This window comes from Hemitrygon akajei, chromosome 20 (assembly GCF_048418815.1).
Source record: "Hemitrygon akajei chromosome 20, sHemAka1.3, whole genome shotgun sequence".
Taxonomy (NCBI): domain Eukaryota; kingdom Metazoa; phylum Chordata; class Chondrichthyes; order Myliobatiformes; family Dasyatidae; genus Hemitrygon; species Hemitrygon akajei.
The window spans coordinates 44,229,091-44,245,576 of record NC_133143.1 but is presented as its reverse complement, the minus strand read 5'-3'; the positions used below and the strand labels follow the sequence as shown (position 1 = coordinate 44,245,576).

The window sequence follows — 16,486 nt, the reverse complement described above, 5'->3', positions numbered from 1 at the left end:
TCCACAATGCCGTGAATCTTTGTGTCATCAACAAACTTGCTGATCCAATTTACCACATTATCATCTAGATCATTGATATAGACAACAAATGTCAATGGTCCTAGCACAGATCCCTGAGGCACAACACTAGTTACAGGCCTCCAGTCTGAGAAGCAATCATCCACTACCACTCTCTGTCTTCTTCCACGCAGCCAACTTCAAATCCTGTTTACAACCTTTCCATGGATACCTAGTGTCTGAACTTTCTGAACTAACCTCCCATGTGGGACCTTGTCAAAGGCCTTACTAAAGTCCATGTAGACAACATCAACAGCCTTTCCTTCATCTACTTTCTTGGTAACCGCCTCGAAAAACTCTACAAGATTCGTTAAACACAATCTACCATGTACAAAGCCATGCTGACCATTCTTAATCAGCGCTTGGCTGTCCAAATACTTATATATCCAATCTCTCAGAACACCTTCCAATAGTTTACCTATTACTGATGTCAGGCTCACCAGCCTGTAATTACCTGGTTTACTTTTGGAGCCTTTTTTAAACAACAGAACAACATGAACTACTCTCCAATGCTCCGGCACCGCACCCATGGCTAAGGACATTTTAAATATTTCTTCCAGGGTCCCTGCAATTTCTACACTAGTCTCTCTCAAGGTCCAAGGAAATAACACGCCAGGCCTGGGGGATTTATCTACCTTTATTCGCTGTAAGGCAGCAAGCACCTCCTCCTCTTTAATCTCTATGTGTTCCATGACACTACTGCTTGTTTCCCTTCCTTCCATATATGCTATGCCAGGTTCCTGAGTAAATGCAAAAAAACTGTTTAAGATCTCCCCCATCTCGTGAGGCTCCACACATAGACAACCACTCTTATCTTCTAGGGGACCAGTTTTGTCCCTTATTATCCTTTTACTCTTAATATACTTGTAGAAACCCTTCGGGTTTACCTTCACATTATCTGCCAAAGCAACCTCATGTCTTCTTTTTGCCTTCCTAATTTCCTTCTTTAGTATTTTCTTACATTTTCTGTACTCTTCAAGTACTTTATTTGTTCCTTGTTGCCTATACCTGCTATACACCTCTCTCTTTTTCTTAAGCAGATCGCCAATATCCCTTGAAAACCAAGGTTCCCTATGCCTGTTAACTTTGCCTTTCATCCTGGCAAGAACATGCAAACTCTGCACTTTCAAAATTTCGCTTTTGAAGGCCTTCCACTTACTGAACACATCCTTGCCAGAAGACAACTTATCCCAATCCACTCTTCCTAGATCCTTTCTTATTTCCACAAAATTGGCCCTTCTCCAATTAAGAACCTCAATTCAAGGACCAGACCTATCCTTATCCATAATTATCTTGAGACTAATGACATTATGGTCACTGGACCCAAAATGTTCGCCTACACATACTTCTGTCACTCTTCAAAAATAGTGGCCAATAGAATTTATTTGTGCGCATTATGCTTCTATTCATGAGAGTAATTAATAGTATATAGTGTGCTCTATCCATGGTGATGAATTTGTTGCTCGTTGAAATATGGAACTGAAATGTAGCCGTGTCTTCTGTATGGACAGATCATGCAGTTCTTTTCTTGGCAGTCGATTTAAGATTTCCCTGCTGTTGATCTCAAAGGACAACCATTTGCTTGTCAAATCCAAATGCTCCATAAGGGAAATGTCTACGTAATTTGCCGGAAAGCATTAGCACAGCAGCACCCTGTCAATAAATTCACTTTGTTACTGAATTAGTCGAGATTCATGTTGTTTTCACTTCAGAGTGTAAGATTGTATGAGCTATTGTATGGGAATTTAGTTGCAGTATAATTGTTTTTTGTTAAAATGTCAGCTGTGGACCAGTTGCTGGCATCCTCTCCTCTGAATGACAGGCTTGAGAGTTCAAATGCCTGACTTCCCTTCATCACTCCATCATTCCTGAACAGTTCAGGATACAGTGAGGTATATTACAATGCTCTTGGTATTTTTTTTGCTGATTAATCAAATAGACAAACTACAGGCTGGGCATTGAATCTGGGCTTTTTCTCCCCTGTATGATGCAATTCCACACTGACAATGTGAAGCGTTTTCTCAATTTGCTTGCAGCAAGTGGTAGGAGAGAGAAAGATCAAAGATCAGAAGGTTTCAACCAGGCAGCCTCTAATATTGACCAGAAAGTTAAGAGGCCAATCAGCAACGTGCATTTCTTTACTTGGCTGCGCGTTGCAGTCAGCCTCACATTTTATTGCCCGAGCTGGCCCATTGCACCCACCTCCCATTCCTCCAAAGTGATTGCACGTATAATGGTGTCTGTCAGATGTGATGCACAGATGCTCTGTTAATTATACTGTAGCTCGGGTGGCCACGATGCTAGGTAAAATCACAGCTGTTATTCCGTCTCTCAGTACTTTTTATTCAAACTCGAGGAGACAGCATGTGGAACAAGGTGCCAATTTCACCATGAATTTTGCATGAAGTCTATTTGAATTGCTGTTTCTCATCTGACAAGGGTATAAATTATCTCCAGTGACTTAGTTTCAAAAAGAAATTGCTGCAATTTTTTTTTTGCATATTTTCCAATTTGTTCTTATGCCTGTTGAGTTAGGTGCAGTTTTGGGGAAGGTTTGCTATTTACCTTGAGCTCTTCAAAATCAGAGCACTAACGGACGTCCCCTGAGCTGAAGCATACATTCGGTGGTGGACTCTGACTTCTTGATGAATGAGCCACAAGTTAAGTGTTTAGTAGATGCAGTGGCTTTGCACAGGGTGTTAAATTTATTAACAGCTCTCTTCCAAAGGACTGGTATCTCTCTGTCTCAGTTAACTCCCACTCTACCTGACTGCCAAAACCCCTCTGCCTAGGATTGATGAGTGTACACTGATGCTTAGCTCTTACCATTTCTCACTGGTAGTGTGAATACAGCTTCAAGCCTTTAACTAATTAACTTTCTTGTACAGTGATACAGTGTGCTCCCTGCATTTACTGTTATTTTGTCCTGAAGTGCTTGATAAGAAAGGGAAGAGAGTGAGTGAGTGAGAAAGGGATAGAGAGAGAGAGAGAGGGAGAGGGTTGGTGTGTGTGTGGGGGCTGGGGGGGGGGAAGGAAACAGGAGAGATTAAAAGGAAGGTAGGCACAGGCCTAACCAATCAGAGAGGAAGCCTTTAAGACGTGCAGAAACTGTTCATCAGAGATTAGAGATTTGAAATCACACAGTCGCATGCCTCTCAGAGGAGTAGGATCAGCGGAGACACTGATGCAGTGAAAAGCCTAAATCTTACAAATTGAGTAGTTTGCTAAATGTTAGGGCATTCAGACAAGGTAAGGCTGATACCATTGGTGGATTCTGAATTAAAGTGGTCTGATGTATTGTTATAATGTATATTTTTTGGGGAAGAGAAAATGGCAGGTATGAAGTATGATGTCAAATCTGGCTATTGGATGCATTTTTATAATTGATTGCTTGTGCTATGATCTTACTGGGGCCACTGTATATTAAATATTAATTTGGTGTTTGGTTGATCAGGCATTCAAGTGTGATTTTCCCTGGTGTATTGAAGGCAAACATTTCTACTTCAAATGGAGGCACCACAAGCTGTATGAGATGGCAGTTTTCACTAAATGAAAGAAAAATATAAATTGAAAAATGGCTTTTAAATGCAGTAGTGAAATGATTCAGGAGGCTGATCCATAAGATATTCTTCAAAAAGTCTTAAAAGTGCTCAATTTAGATAATCAATATCTTATTTTCATAATGGGAACAACTTAATATGACAAAAATTTATGAATTGTGACCAAAAGGAAACAATGAGTTGCCAATTTATGAGATGACTTTTGAAAGACTATGAAAAAGTTATAAATATATTTTAAACCTCTTTAGTTTTCACATCTACTTCATATTTTGTATGCATATCCTGCAATGCTCAATTATACAGGATATAAATTATTAATATCTAAAATTAGCAAGTGAGAAACAGCATTTTTTATCACCGACCTGTTTTCCATGCAGCTAAGTTTTATGGTGTAGCCCACATTTTATGCCTTGGAGAAAACAGATTGATAACATTAGGTGGTTGGAAGTTATGTATTGGAACAGAGGCAACCATTTTTAATGGACCAAGTTAATTTAGGTGGATATTTATTCCAACATATAGTGTTCCAGGTTTATGTGTACTTTTAAACTACAAGAGACTCTGCTTAGAAGTTCAATTACACAACATTTTTATGCTGTTTTATGCCAGTGAAATTGATTCTTTTCCCCAGACTGAGTCACAATATTGACTATATCCATATCACTGTATGTGACTCTGGATTCTTGACTAGGCACCATCTCTGCACCATTGATGTGATTTCCCTTAGTCACCAAGCAAAGTTCCTTTTGGAGTATTGATGATAACTTTTTTATAAGAGACTTAATGCAATAACAGATCCCTCAGGCCCAACGAGCCCATGCCACCTAATTACACACGTGACCATTTAACCTGCTAATCTGTATGTCTTTGGAACATGGGAGCAAACAGGAGCACCTAGAGGAAGTTCATATGCACCGCGAGAGTGTACAAGGTCCTTACAGACAGTGGCAGGAATTGAACCCGGGTCACTGGCACTGTAAAGCGAAACACTAACGGCTACGCTACCATGCCACCCCTTCCTTCGCATTTTCGGGGGACATCTGTCTGTGGGCAATCCCAGGACATGAATTTTCCAGTACAACACTGGACTGGGTTCCCCGCAGGAAGGTTAATTATGTACTGTCATTCTTGGGTCTCTCTCTGCTACCTTGTTCCCATGACACCCAGTCACACCCCATCCCTCACCTAACCTCCAGTCCACCCCTTGATTATGTATTTGCCTCCTTGCCCTCCTACTGATAAGGCCCTCCATTAGTTGGAGTCGACCATGATATTGTGTCCTGGCTGTCTGCGATACACAAGCCAGGACAGTACAATATGAAGAGCAAGCTGTTGCCCATGCAGCAAGCTTCCCCTCCCCCTGCAGCTCTTGTATCCACTCATACCTACTCATGCGAAAGGCTTTGGGAGTAAACCCTGATGAAAAATCAGGAGCTGGAGTCCCTAAGGCAGTCCTATTTTGAGTTCAAGCCTGACTGGCAACTGCTGTGATGCGGCTGTCGCCAAACTGCATCGGTCTCTGTTGTTCTCCCCACCACTACTCCAGTAAAAAAATCCTCAACCCTGAAGCTTTCCAAACATGAATGTCCACGTGGCTGAGCTGATCCCAAAAACTTGCCTTTCAAATGCACCGCTGCAAACAGAGGGCGTGTTCTTAAGACATCGAGAGTCAGGCAATCAATAAGAGCATTGGGCTGCATATATACAGAGATAAACCTATGTAATTTCCAAAGCTCAGTGAAGATTCAACAGTGACTAGAAAGGCACATTTACTGCAATGCCCATTTACTGTGCCTTTTCAGGTACATCATTATTTCTATGCACCTGCCTTTAATTTAACACAAGTTGGTGCTCTCTAGGTGCCAGTTACCATGCAGTACAATTAAAATATAGAAACAACTAATCTTTTCATTCTGAAGCAGGCAAAGATGCAATAGTGATGAAAATGGGAGACTATGCCAAACAATATTTCTGGGCTCCAAACCTAGTTGGCATAATATCATAGCACATTTAATGAATGGATGCATATGACAAGTAAATCTTTAAAGTTCAAAGTAATATTATTATCGAAGTACATGTACATCACTATATACAACCCAGTGATTCACTTACTTGTGGGCATACTTAATAAATCCATAGTAGAATAATAACCATAATAGAATCAATGAAAGGCTGTACCAACCAGTGAGCAAATGACAATAATTGTGCATTCAAAAAGAATGAAATAATAATAATAATAATAATAATAAATAAGTAAATAAATAAGCAATGTTTACCAAAAGCATGAGATGAAGATTCTTTGAAAGTGGGTCCATAGGTTGTGGCAATATTTCCATGATGGGGCAAGTGAAGTTATCTAGTTCAAGAACTGGATGGTTGAGGGGTAATAATTGTTCCTGAAGCTGCTGTTGAATCCTGGGACAACTTTACATTCTTCCTGAGGGCAGCAGCAAGACAACAACATGATCTGGGTGGTAGGGGTCCCTGATTATGGATGCTGCTTTCTTGCGAAAATGCTCCATGTACGGTATATGTGCTCATTGGCAGAGATGGCTTTACCTGTAATGAACCAAGCCACTTCCACTACATTTTGTTGGATTTTCTGTTCAAGTGCATTGCTATGTCCATACCAGGCTGTGATGCAGCCAGTCAAAATACTCTCCACCACTCATCTGCAGAGGTTTGTTAAAGTTTTAGATGTCATGCCAAATCTTCAGAAATTCCTAAGGAAGTAGAGGTGCTGCCATGCCTTCTACTTAATTGCACTTATGTGCTGGGCCATGGATGGTACTCCGAAATAATAACACAGAGGAATTTAGAGTTGCTAAACTTTTCGACCTCTGATCCTCTGATGAGGACTGGCTCATGGGCCTCTGGTTTCCCTTCCTAAAGTGAATAATCAGCTCGTTGGTTTTGTTGACATTGAGTAAAAGGTTGTTGTAGCACCATTCAGCCAGATTTTCAATTTCCCTCCTTTATGCTGATTCTTCACCAACTTTGATTTGGCCAATGCACTGGTGTCAGCAGCAAACTTAAATTTAAATGAGGCTGCTCTTAGCCTCACAGTCATAAGTGTCAAGTGAGTAGAGCAGGGAGATAAACACAGAGCCTTGTGATGCACCTCGTTGATGGAGATCGTGGAGGAGCTGTTTTTGCCAGTCCGAACTGACTGGAGTCTGCAACTGAGGAAATCGAGGATCCAGTTGCACAAGGAGGTATTGAGGTCAAGGTCTTGAAGCTTATTGATCATTTTTGAGGGGATGAAAACCAGGACATAATTGGACATTTTGAATTGATGTGGACCAAGGTACAGTTCCTTAAATATAAACAGATTTGAAAGAGGGAAGAATGAAGCAAAATTGAACCTTTCCTGAAATAGTTCCAAATTTGGTCACTGAAGGTTCTTGGAGGATAGTTTGTGGTTGATTGATGTTTGGCGGCCACCGATGAAGTTGAACAGAAGACTGAAGACGAATGTGAGAAGAATAATTCTGTGCTCAACTGGAAAACACTGCAGGTAAAATACAAGTCACTAGAACTGATAATTTTTACTATAATTTTCCTCATTAAGGCTACGAAACTATTGGTGAAACTGCCATTTGATTGAGATATTAAACTGATTCTTTGTCAGACCTTATAAAACGTCTGCTTTTATACAGTGTTGGAAAATGTATGATAATGCATTTTGCTAGAAGGAGCAATAGAGCAGTCTGTTATCTAAATGGGGAGAACGTTCAAATGTCAGAGGTGCAGAGGGACTTCAGAGTTGTCGTGCAAGGCTCCCAGAAGGTTAATTTACAGGTTGAGTCTGTGGTAAAGAAGGTCAAGGCAATGTTGGCATTTATATCAAGGGGAATAAAATATAAAAGCAAGGAGATAATGCTAAGCCTTTATGAGACACTAGCCAAGCTGCATTTGGAGTATTGTCAACAGTTTTGAGCCCCATATCTCAGAAAGGACATGTTGTCATTGGAGAGAGTCCAAAGGAGGTTCATGAGGATGATGCTAGGAATAAAGCGGTTAACATGTGAGGAGCATTTGGCCTGTAGTCACTGGAATTTCGAAGAATGCGGGTAGATCTTATTGAAACTTACCGAATGTTGAAAGGACTAGATGGGGTGGATGCGAGGGGATATTTCCTGTGGTGGGGTTATTCAGAACCAGAGAGCACAGCCTTACAACTGAGAGGTGACCCTATAGAACAGAGGTAGGGAGGATTTTTTTTTTAGCCAGAGAGTAGCAAATCTGTGGAATGCTCTGCCACAGACTGCAGTGGAGGCCAAGACCTTGGGTATATTTAAGGCGAAAGTTGATCAGTTCCTGATCGGCGAGGGCATCAAAGGATTTTGCAGGAAGGCAAGTGTATGGGGTTGAGTGGAATCTGCGATCAGCCATGATAGACTGGTGGAGCAGACTCAATGGGCTGAATGGCCTAATTCTACTCCTATGTCTTATGGTCTTTATCCTCCTCTACATTGATGAGACCCGTCACATATGGGGGGGCGGGGGCACTTTATCGAGCATCTCAGCTCCATCCACAAAAAGTGAAATTTCCCTATGGAAATTTCTCCATCAATTTCTCCAAATTCCTGTATTCCCCCCTCCCCTTCTATCTTATTCATTTCCCACAATGGCCTCCTACCTCATCTCCTCACCTGCCTATCACCTTGTCCCTGGTGCCCCTCCTCCTTCCCATTGTCCTATGACCCAAACTCCTCTCCAATCAGTTTTATCATTCTCCAGCTCTTTGTCTTTTCCACTTATCTCCCTCTTCTTACTTCATCCCCCTCCCCCACCCACATGTCTTCACATATCACCTGCTAGCTTGACCTCCTCTCCCTCCTGCCACTATTTTATTCTGCTACTACCCCTCTTTGTTTCCGGTCCTTGTTGAATAAATGAATAAACAATCAACTGTTTATTCATTTCAATAGATGCTGCCTGACCTGCTAAGTTCCGCCAGCACATTGTGTGTGTGTGTTCCCTTGTAAAATGTACCAGGTATTTTGCTCAGTGTTTGCACATCAACTTCAGGGAAGCAGATTTTTGGTCATTATTATATAGCTGTTTATAGAAGCTGGCCATGCAAAAACCAGCTGCCATGTTACCTACTTTAGACAAATAACCATTGTTTTCATTGGCTCTGAATGATTTGGGGTACCCTGAGGTCAAGAAAAATATCTTGTTTAGCCAAATAATTGGAATGTACACGAATATTAATGTATACTGTCTGTTTTTCTGATTTGAGGCAAAAAATATTGTGAGGAGTAACATTAAGTTTAAGGCTTAAGATGTTCCCAGTGGTAGGGAAATCCAGGGCCAGAGGTCACAGACTAAGGAATCTGCATTAAACCAATTAGGACTGAGATGAGGAGAAATATATTTTTAAAAAAGTATGGTAAACTCTGAAATTCCCTACTACAGAAGATAATTGAGGCCAAATCGCCAAAATGTTTTCAAGATGGAGTTAGGTATAGTTCTTGTGCCTAAGGGATCATGGGGATTAAGCAGAAGGTCATGGTGAATTTGGGTTGTCAGCTGTGATTATGTTGTTTTGGAGCACAGTTTGGAAGGGCCAAAAGACCTATTCCTACTCTTACTTCCTTTGTTTCAAAAATTACATTTAATCTAGAATTTTCAATGCTCTACACGTTGATCCCCTAGATCAGTACCAGGAATGTTCCAGTTACTGGGCAAATAGATGTTGACTCCTCTTTTCCCTTGACAATGCCCTGATAAATTTGAAGATCATAGAATGGTAGATCGAGCATATTTCCTAGAGAGCTGCTGACAATAGCTGATGTTACTCCAATGCCCTGAATCATTCAATCAGCGATGGTTTATAACTTTGTTTTCTGGAGTGAATACTTTCTTCATGACTTCAAGGTGCAATCCCCTATCCCATTCCAGTGCACTTTGCAGTCATTTGGGCCCTTTAACGAGAAATGGAGTAGAGCTAAGAAAAGTGAGAGGCATGCATTTTCTTAGTTGAAGAAAAGGAACCTGATGGCAGAGGACAGTAGACCATGGCAGAAAGGGAAGGAGGAGGGTAACCGGAGAAAGGTGATGAGCAAGTGAGGAGAAGGGAAAGGGTAAGAGGGGAGAAAGAATGGGGAACTGAAAAGGGAGAATGGGAGGAAAGAAATTACCATAAGTTAGATAAATTAATGTTCATGCCATTAGGTTGAAGGCTATCTAGATGGAATATAAGGTGTTGCTGCCCCATTGTGAGTGTGACCTCATTGTGGCAGTATTGGAGCTACATGTCAGAATGGGAATGGAAAGTAGAAATAAAATGGGTGGTCAGCAGGAAATCAGTCTGTTTTGGTGGATTTAGTGAAAAGATTTAATGAAGCGGTCCCCAAATGACCCATGTGAAGCATTGCCTTTTCTTAGTATTTTCATAGCACATTTTGCAGCTTTGGTTCATTTAAAAACACTTTTTGGAACAAGATCACTGTTGTAATGTAGGAAACACAACAAATTCAACTACAAAATGCAGTATACAAGTTATTTGTTTGCTAATGAAATCTTCAAGAAATTAATATTTGCAAGGACTGAAGTGTATTTATCTATTCTTTAAAATAGTTCCATAAGATCTTATCTATTCCCTTGTGAAGAAAGATAGAGTTCTACCGGGAAGGCATTTCGATACCATCTCAACAGGACCTAACCTACAAGCATTGACAGCAGCTTCAAAATATTTAAACTTGACAAACTGATGGAAGGGCACAGAGATCTTATTAAAGTATAAGAAAATGAAATGAAACAATCGGGATTAAAAATGACATGGTAAGCTTTGAAATACAAATGTTAAGAACGTCAAGAAGCATGAAACTGACGAGAAAAGGTAATGTGGAGAAAATGGATGGAGAATTAAACTAATATTCGGTAATGGAATGCAATTCCTAATTGAGATAATTAAAATCAGATTTGCAGGAAAAATATTTTTCTGAAGGGGAGCAGTAATATTAATCATTGGATAGTTAAGGGATAGAATAGAAAACTCCTTTTGAGAAATAGTTTAGAATGAATGATTTTTGGAAGAGCAGTTGAACGGCATTTGAAGCTGCTTTTTAATGAGGCTGCATTATATCAATTAACCAGTGAATTCACACAACTTGAGAGAAGGGATAAAATTGTGGGAGATTGAATTTTGTTCATGTTTTTCTTTCAAAGATTTGATTTTATAAAGTTTAAATGAAAGAAAATGACTGTAAAGTATGCTGAGCAAACATTCAACACTCTGAAATTGCTTTAATTTTGTGTAGTATCTTGTTATTTCTATTCCGCACAATAGCTTAAATTAGTTTTTCTTTGTCAGTTTCGCAGTGGTAGCCAGAAATGGATACTGGATTCATGCAGGTTCATCCCTTCTGGAGGTTAGATAGGATGTGTAAAATTGAATCCACACCTGGATAAAGTTTGATTTCTATTTAATGCTATCACATTGATCGAGTTTGATTGGCAAGTTTTCCTGTACCTACCTCTGAACTATTTGGGGATAATTGTTAGTATTGGTGTTTTATCTATGGGATTGAAACACTAATTGGAAATTTTAGATGCAAGCCCACAAGATACAATACTGAGAACGTGAGTTGTAGAGTCTTTGAAGGTGAGTCTGTGGCTTATGGAATCAGTTCAGAGTTGTGGTGAGCGAAGTTATCCACATTGGTTCAGGATGATTGTAGGGTAAGAGCTGTTCCTGACCCTGGTGTTGTGAGACCAAAGACTTCTGTATCTCCTGCTTGATGGGAGTAGTGAGAAGAGAGCATGGCCCAGATGGTGGAGTCCTTGATGATGGATGTTGCTTTCTTGTGACACCAAGGTTTCTGCATTATGGATTTTGGACTATGGACTATTTTTCAGTCTTATGGATTTTATATTGTGTGGTTTCACCGTTCTTTCTCATTTTGTGTGCGTGTGGGGGTTAGGGTAAGGGGATTTGGAGGTCAATTATCTTGTGGCATTTCATGCGGGGGTTCAATGGTTTGGAGGGGAGGTTGGTTATTGTGTTGCCCTTTTTTTGTGCAGGGTGTGTGGGTTTCTCTCTGAGCTGATTTCCATGTTTTTTCTTTGTTTTGCGGCTATCTGGAGAAGAAGAGTCTCAGAGTTGTATACTGCATACATACCTAAATAATAAATGAACGTTTGAACCTTTCAATGTGAATGTGTTCAATGGTGGGGAGGGCTTTACCTGTGATGGACTGGACTTTATCTGTCACATTCTGCAGACTTTTCTGTTCCGAGACATTGGTGTTTACATACCAGTCTGTGATGCCGCCGGTTAGAATACTCTGTACTGTGCAACTGTAGATGTTTGTCAGAGTTTTAGATGACCAGCTGAATCTATGCAAACCTCTATGAAACTGGAGGCTGTCACACCTTCTGTGAGGAGGCACTTGCGTACTTTTTCCAGGATAGATCCTCTGAAATGATAACATCAAGGAGTTTAAAGTTACTGACCCTCTCCACCTCCAATCCTCCGATGAGGACCGGCGCATGAAATTCTGTCTTTTTCCTCTTATAGTCAATAATCAGCTCTTTGATTTTCCTGATGTTGAGTGACAGGTTGGATGTTGTTATGGCACTATTCAATCAGATGTTCAGTCTCACTCCTCTATGCTAATTCATTTCTACCTTTGACTCTACTAATAACAGTGGTGTCATATGTCACTGGAGATGTATTCAGACACTCAGTCATCTGTATAAAGTGAGTAGCATGGGGGTTAAGCACACAGCTTTGTGGTACACCTGTGCTGAGGGAAATTGTGGTGCAGCAGGTGTTTGCAATATGAACTGACTGAAGTCGCAAATGAGGAAATTGAGGATCCAGTTGCACAGAGAAGTATCATGGGCCAGATCTTGGAGATTGACTTATGGTTTTATTAGTGGCCGTTGGATCATTATCAGTGGAAAAGCAAATGGTTTAATTCTAGAAGATGCTTCAGTTGTACAGAGGTTGGCAAGTAAGTTCTTGTGGGAGGGGTTGCAGGTTAAACTTCTGTCTGGAAGATTCATAAAAATATAATTTTAAAATGAAAAGCGGAATACCGTATAATTGCAATGACACTGATGAAGCTAGTTTTCTAAGGTTATGTTATGGTAATTACATTTGAAATATTAAACAAATAACTGGAACAATGTAAGAATTTTGACCAGTGTAGGAAACTACATGAAAATACATCAAAATGTAAGATTAGAATACTGGTAACAGATTCATTTTTATATTCAATCTGATGTACATTCAGATTCAGATTCAGTTTATTGTCATTTATAAACCACAAATACAATGCAGTTAAAAAATGAGACAACATTCTCCGGAATGCTATCACAAAAAAGCACAAAACAGACCACACAAGAAAAACCACATTACGTTTGGTAATCCCCAATCCAGAGTCCAGAGAGGCTGCTGCGTATCGATATCGCGCTACCGTCTTAGCACATTCCCCGGAAAGGAACTACAAACCCATCAGACAGACCTAAAGCTACAAGACATACACAAGACCACATAGTTACATATAATTATATTTAACATATAGTTTCAACAGTGCAGACAATACTATAATTGATAAAAGACTAACTGACAAAGACCACATAATTATGACACATAGTTTCAACAGTGCAAAGCAATACTATAATCTGATAAAGAGCAGTCCTTGGCACGGTTTAAAAGAAAGTCTCAAAGTCCCGACAGCCCATCATCTCACACAGATGGTAGAAGGAAGAAAAACTCTTCCTGCCATGAACCTCCAGCGCCGCAGCTTGCCGATACAGCACTTTGGGGGCTCCGACCACAGCCAACTTTGAGTCCGTCCGAAAACTTTGAGCCTCTGACCAGCCCTGCGACACCGAGCACCATCTCTGCTGAACGCTTCGACTCCAGCACTGGCCGCCAAGCAACAGGCAAAGCCGAGGATTCGGGGCCTTCCTCCCAGAGATTTTCCCGATCGCACAGTAGCAGCGGCAGCGAAACAAGCATTTCAAAAGTTTCACCAGATGTTCCTTCGTTCTTCACATGTCCATTTCCATCAAATCAGGATTGTACATGGCCCTTTCTTACAGATAACAGATATTCATTCCTGGAGTGGCCGCTGCGTGCTGCATCGCGCCGCCATCTTGCCTATCTATTTTAAAATGTATACATCTTAAATAATCAATTTTTAGGAATAACAAATCAACAAATATATTGTTAGATTCAGGGATACGTTTCATCATGTATACATAGCCAACTGATGATAGCCTCAGTTTTGTAGATATTAGCCTGGGATAAGACATTAACTTTGCTTATCCTTCCAGTTGATTTGGAGGACTTTATAGGGACAAAATCATTCCAATAGAAGATTGGCTGAATGATGTGAGGCAAAGAGTGAGAATAAATGGGCCTTTGCTGGTTGGCTGCCGGTGACTAGTGGTGTTCAAAATGGGTCGGTGTTGAGACTGCTTCTTTTCATGGAATATGTCAGTGATTTGGATGACAGAATTGATTGGCTTTGTGGTCAAGTTTGTGGGCAATGCAAACATAGGTTGTGAGGCAGATAGTGTTGAGGAAGCAGTGAGTTCAAAATGACTTAAACAGATTAGAAGAATGGGCAAAGAAGTGGCAGATGGAATACAGTGTTAAGAAGTGTATGATGTTGCACTTTGGTAGATGAAATAAAGGCATAGACTGTTTTCTGAATGGGGAGAAAATAAAGAAATCAGAGGTCTAATGGGACTTGGGAGTCCTCGTGCAGGATTCTTTAAAGGTTAACTGCAGGTTTAGTCTGTGGTAAGAAAGGAAAACACAATGTTAGTAATAATTTGAAGAGGACTAGAATATAAAAACAAAGATATAATACTTAGACTTTATAAGGCATTGCTCAGATGGCATGGGGAGTAATGTGAGCAGCTTTGAGACCCTTTATCTAAGAAAAGGTGTGCTGGGAGTGGAGTGTCCAGAGAAGCTTCATTAAAATGATTCTGATAATAAATGGTTAAAGAATGAGGAATGAATGACGGCTCTGGGAGTTTATAAGAGTGAGAGGGGATCACACTGAAACCTACTGAACATTGAAAAGCCTAGAGAGAGTGGGTTCGGAGAGGATGTTTCTTATACTGGGATAGTCTAGGACCAGAGGGCAGAAAATTAAAGTGGAAGGATGTCCCTTGAGGACGGAGATGAGGAGGAACTCCTTTAGCTAAATAGTTAGGAGGAACAGGGATGAAGTGTAAATTATTTAACCAGAGTATTTCTTTAGCCAAAATTCATTGCTGCAGATGGCTGGGGAGGTCAAGTCTTTGGGTATATTTAAAGAGGAGGTTAATAGCTTCTTGATTAGTAAGTGTGCCAAGGTACTGGGGAGAACACAGGAGAATGGAGTGAAGAGGCATAATAAATCAGCCATGATGGAATGGCAGAGCATATCTAATAGGCCGAATGGCCTAATTCTGCTTCTGTGCCTTATGGTCTCATGATATATTGCTGCACCGTGAGATGTTTGCTATTGTCTAGGTCCCAGAACATATCAAACTGCAGAGATTACCAGATACCTGGCTTGCTGTGAGTGTTGTACTGTATCGAGATACATTTTCAAATATCTTTTTCATCCATCAGCTAAACTTTATAGTGTTGTATTAGAGGAGGTGGTGAAATTCATCTTCAAATTCTGGCTTCAACAGTAGGTGGCACCCAAAATATGGGAAGTAGATCACACTTCCTAGTGATTTGTCATGAACATTTATTATTAGAGGGAAGTGTGGTACCGCAGAGGCATTTTGGTATACGATTTTGGTTATGGATCTTGATCTTGCAGATGTTGGTCTTGTGAATTTTGAACATAAGGCCCACCTCTCGTACGTGTCAGCGACTGAGTCAACAATGTCCTGGAGCTCAGTTTATGAGCATGTGAAAATGGAAAATTGTTTTTTATTGCTACACCTGCTACTGAGGCACAATGAAAAGCTTTATTTTTTATGCATGCGATCAATGCATATTATTTCTTTATAACAATGAAATTGAGGTAATGCCAGGTAAGAAAATTACATAATGCAGAATGAAGTGTTACAGTTATAAGAAAGTGCAGTGCAGGAAAACAGTAAGGTGCAAGGCTGTAACAAGATAGATTGAAGATTAAGTGTCCACCTTATCATACTAGAGAAACATTCTGTTCTTGAGCCTGATGGTTTGTGCTTTCAGGCTGCTATCTTCTGCCCGATGGAGTGTGGTGTAGACTGAATGTCCATGATAGTGGGGAACTTTGATTATGTAGCCTGCTTTACAAATCGTCTGCAGATTTGTTGATGGAGTTAGAGCAGAACTTGACCGCACAGTCATGAGTGTATAGGAAGAAGAGTAGACAATTGGTACACAGCCTTTGGGGCATTAGTGTTGAGGGTAATTGTGGAGGGGATGTTGCCTGCTATCTTTGTTGATTGTGCTCTTTTGATAAGGAAGTCAAGGATCTTATGCAAAGGAAGGTGTTGAATCCCAGGCCCTGGAGTTTGGAAGTGAGCTTGCTTGGAATTGTAATAGTGAAGGCAATAAAAAATAGTCTAGCATTTGTGTCTTTGCTGTCCAGATACTGTAGAGGTGAGTGTAGGCCATGGAGATGGCATCATCATCAGCATACTGTAGCACATGCCATGCCCCAGCACAGTAATAAACCCACAGCACTAAAGATAAGTACTCAGCCATAATTATTAGGATCGCAGTACTGTTCTCAATAGCAAGCCCAGTAATATTCCCCAATGCTAAATAACCAATATTAGTATTGGTATTGGTTTAGTGTTGTTAAGTGTACCCAGATATATTGTAAAAGTTGTCTTATATATTGCTCAGACAAATCAAATCATTGGACAGTGTACTGAAGCAGACTAAGGTAAAGCAG

At 40.4% G+C, this 16,486-nt stretch overlaps 1 protein-coding gene across 8 annotated transcripts in view; it reads left to right on the top strand.

Moving 5' to 3' along the window:
* LOC140713762 (cadherin-18) overlaps positions 1–16,486 on the top strand; it is a 638,248-nt gene that overhangs the window by 385,473 nt on the left and 236,289 nt on the right. Inside the window, exon 1 of one of the 8 annotated variants that reach the window (XM_073024261.1) lies at positions 3,216–3,306. The exons of the other annotated variants lie outside the window; for them this stretch is intronic. The gene's annotated coding sequence lies outside the window, so the exon portion shown is untranslated. Of the gene's footprint in view, positions 1–3,215; positions 3,307–16,486 lie in introns of those variants that run through there. 8 annotated transcript variants of the gene reach the window in all.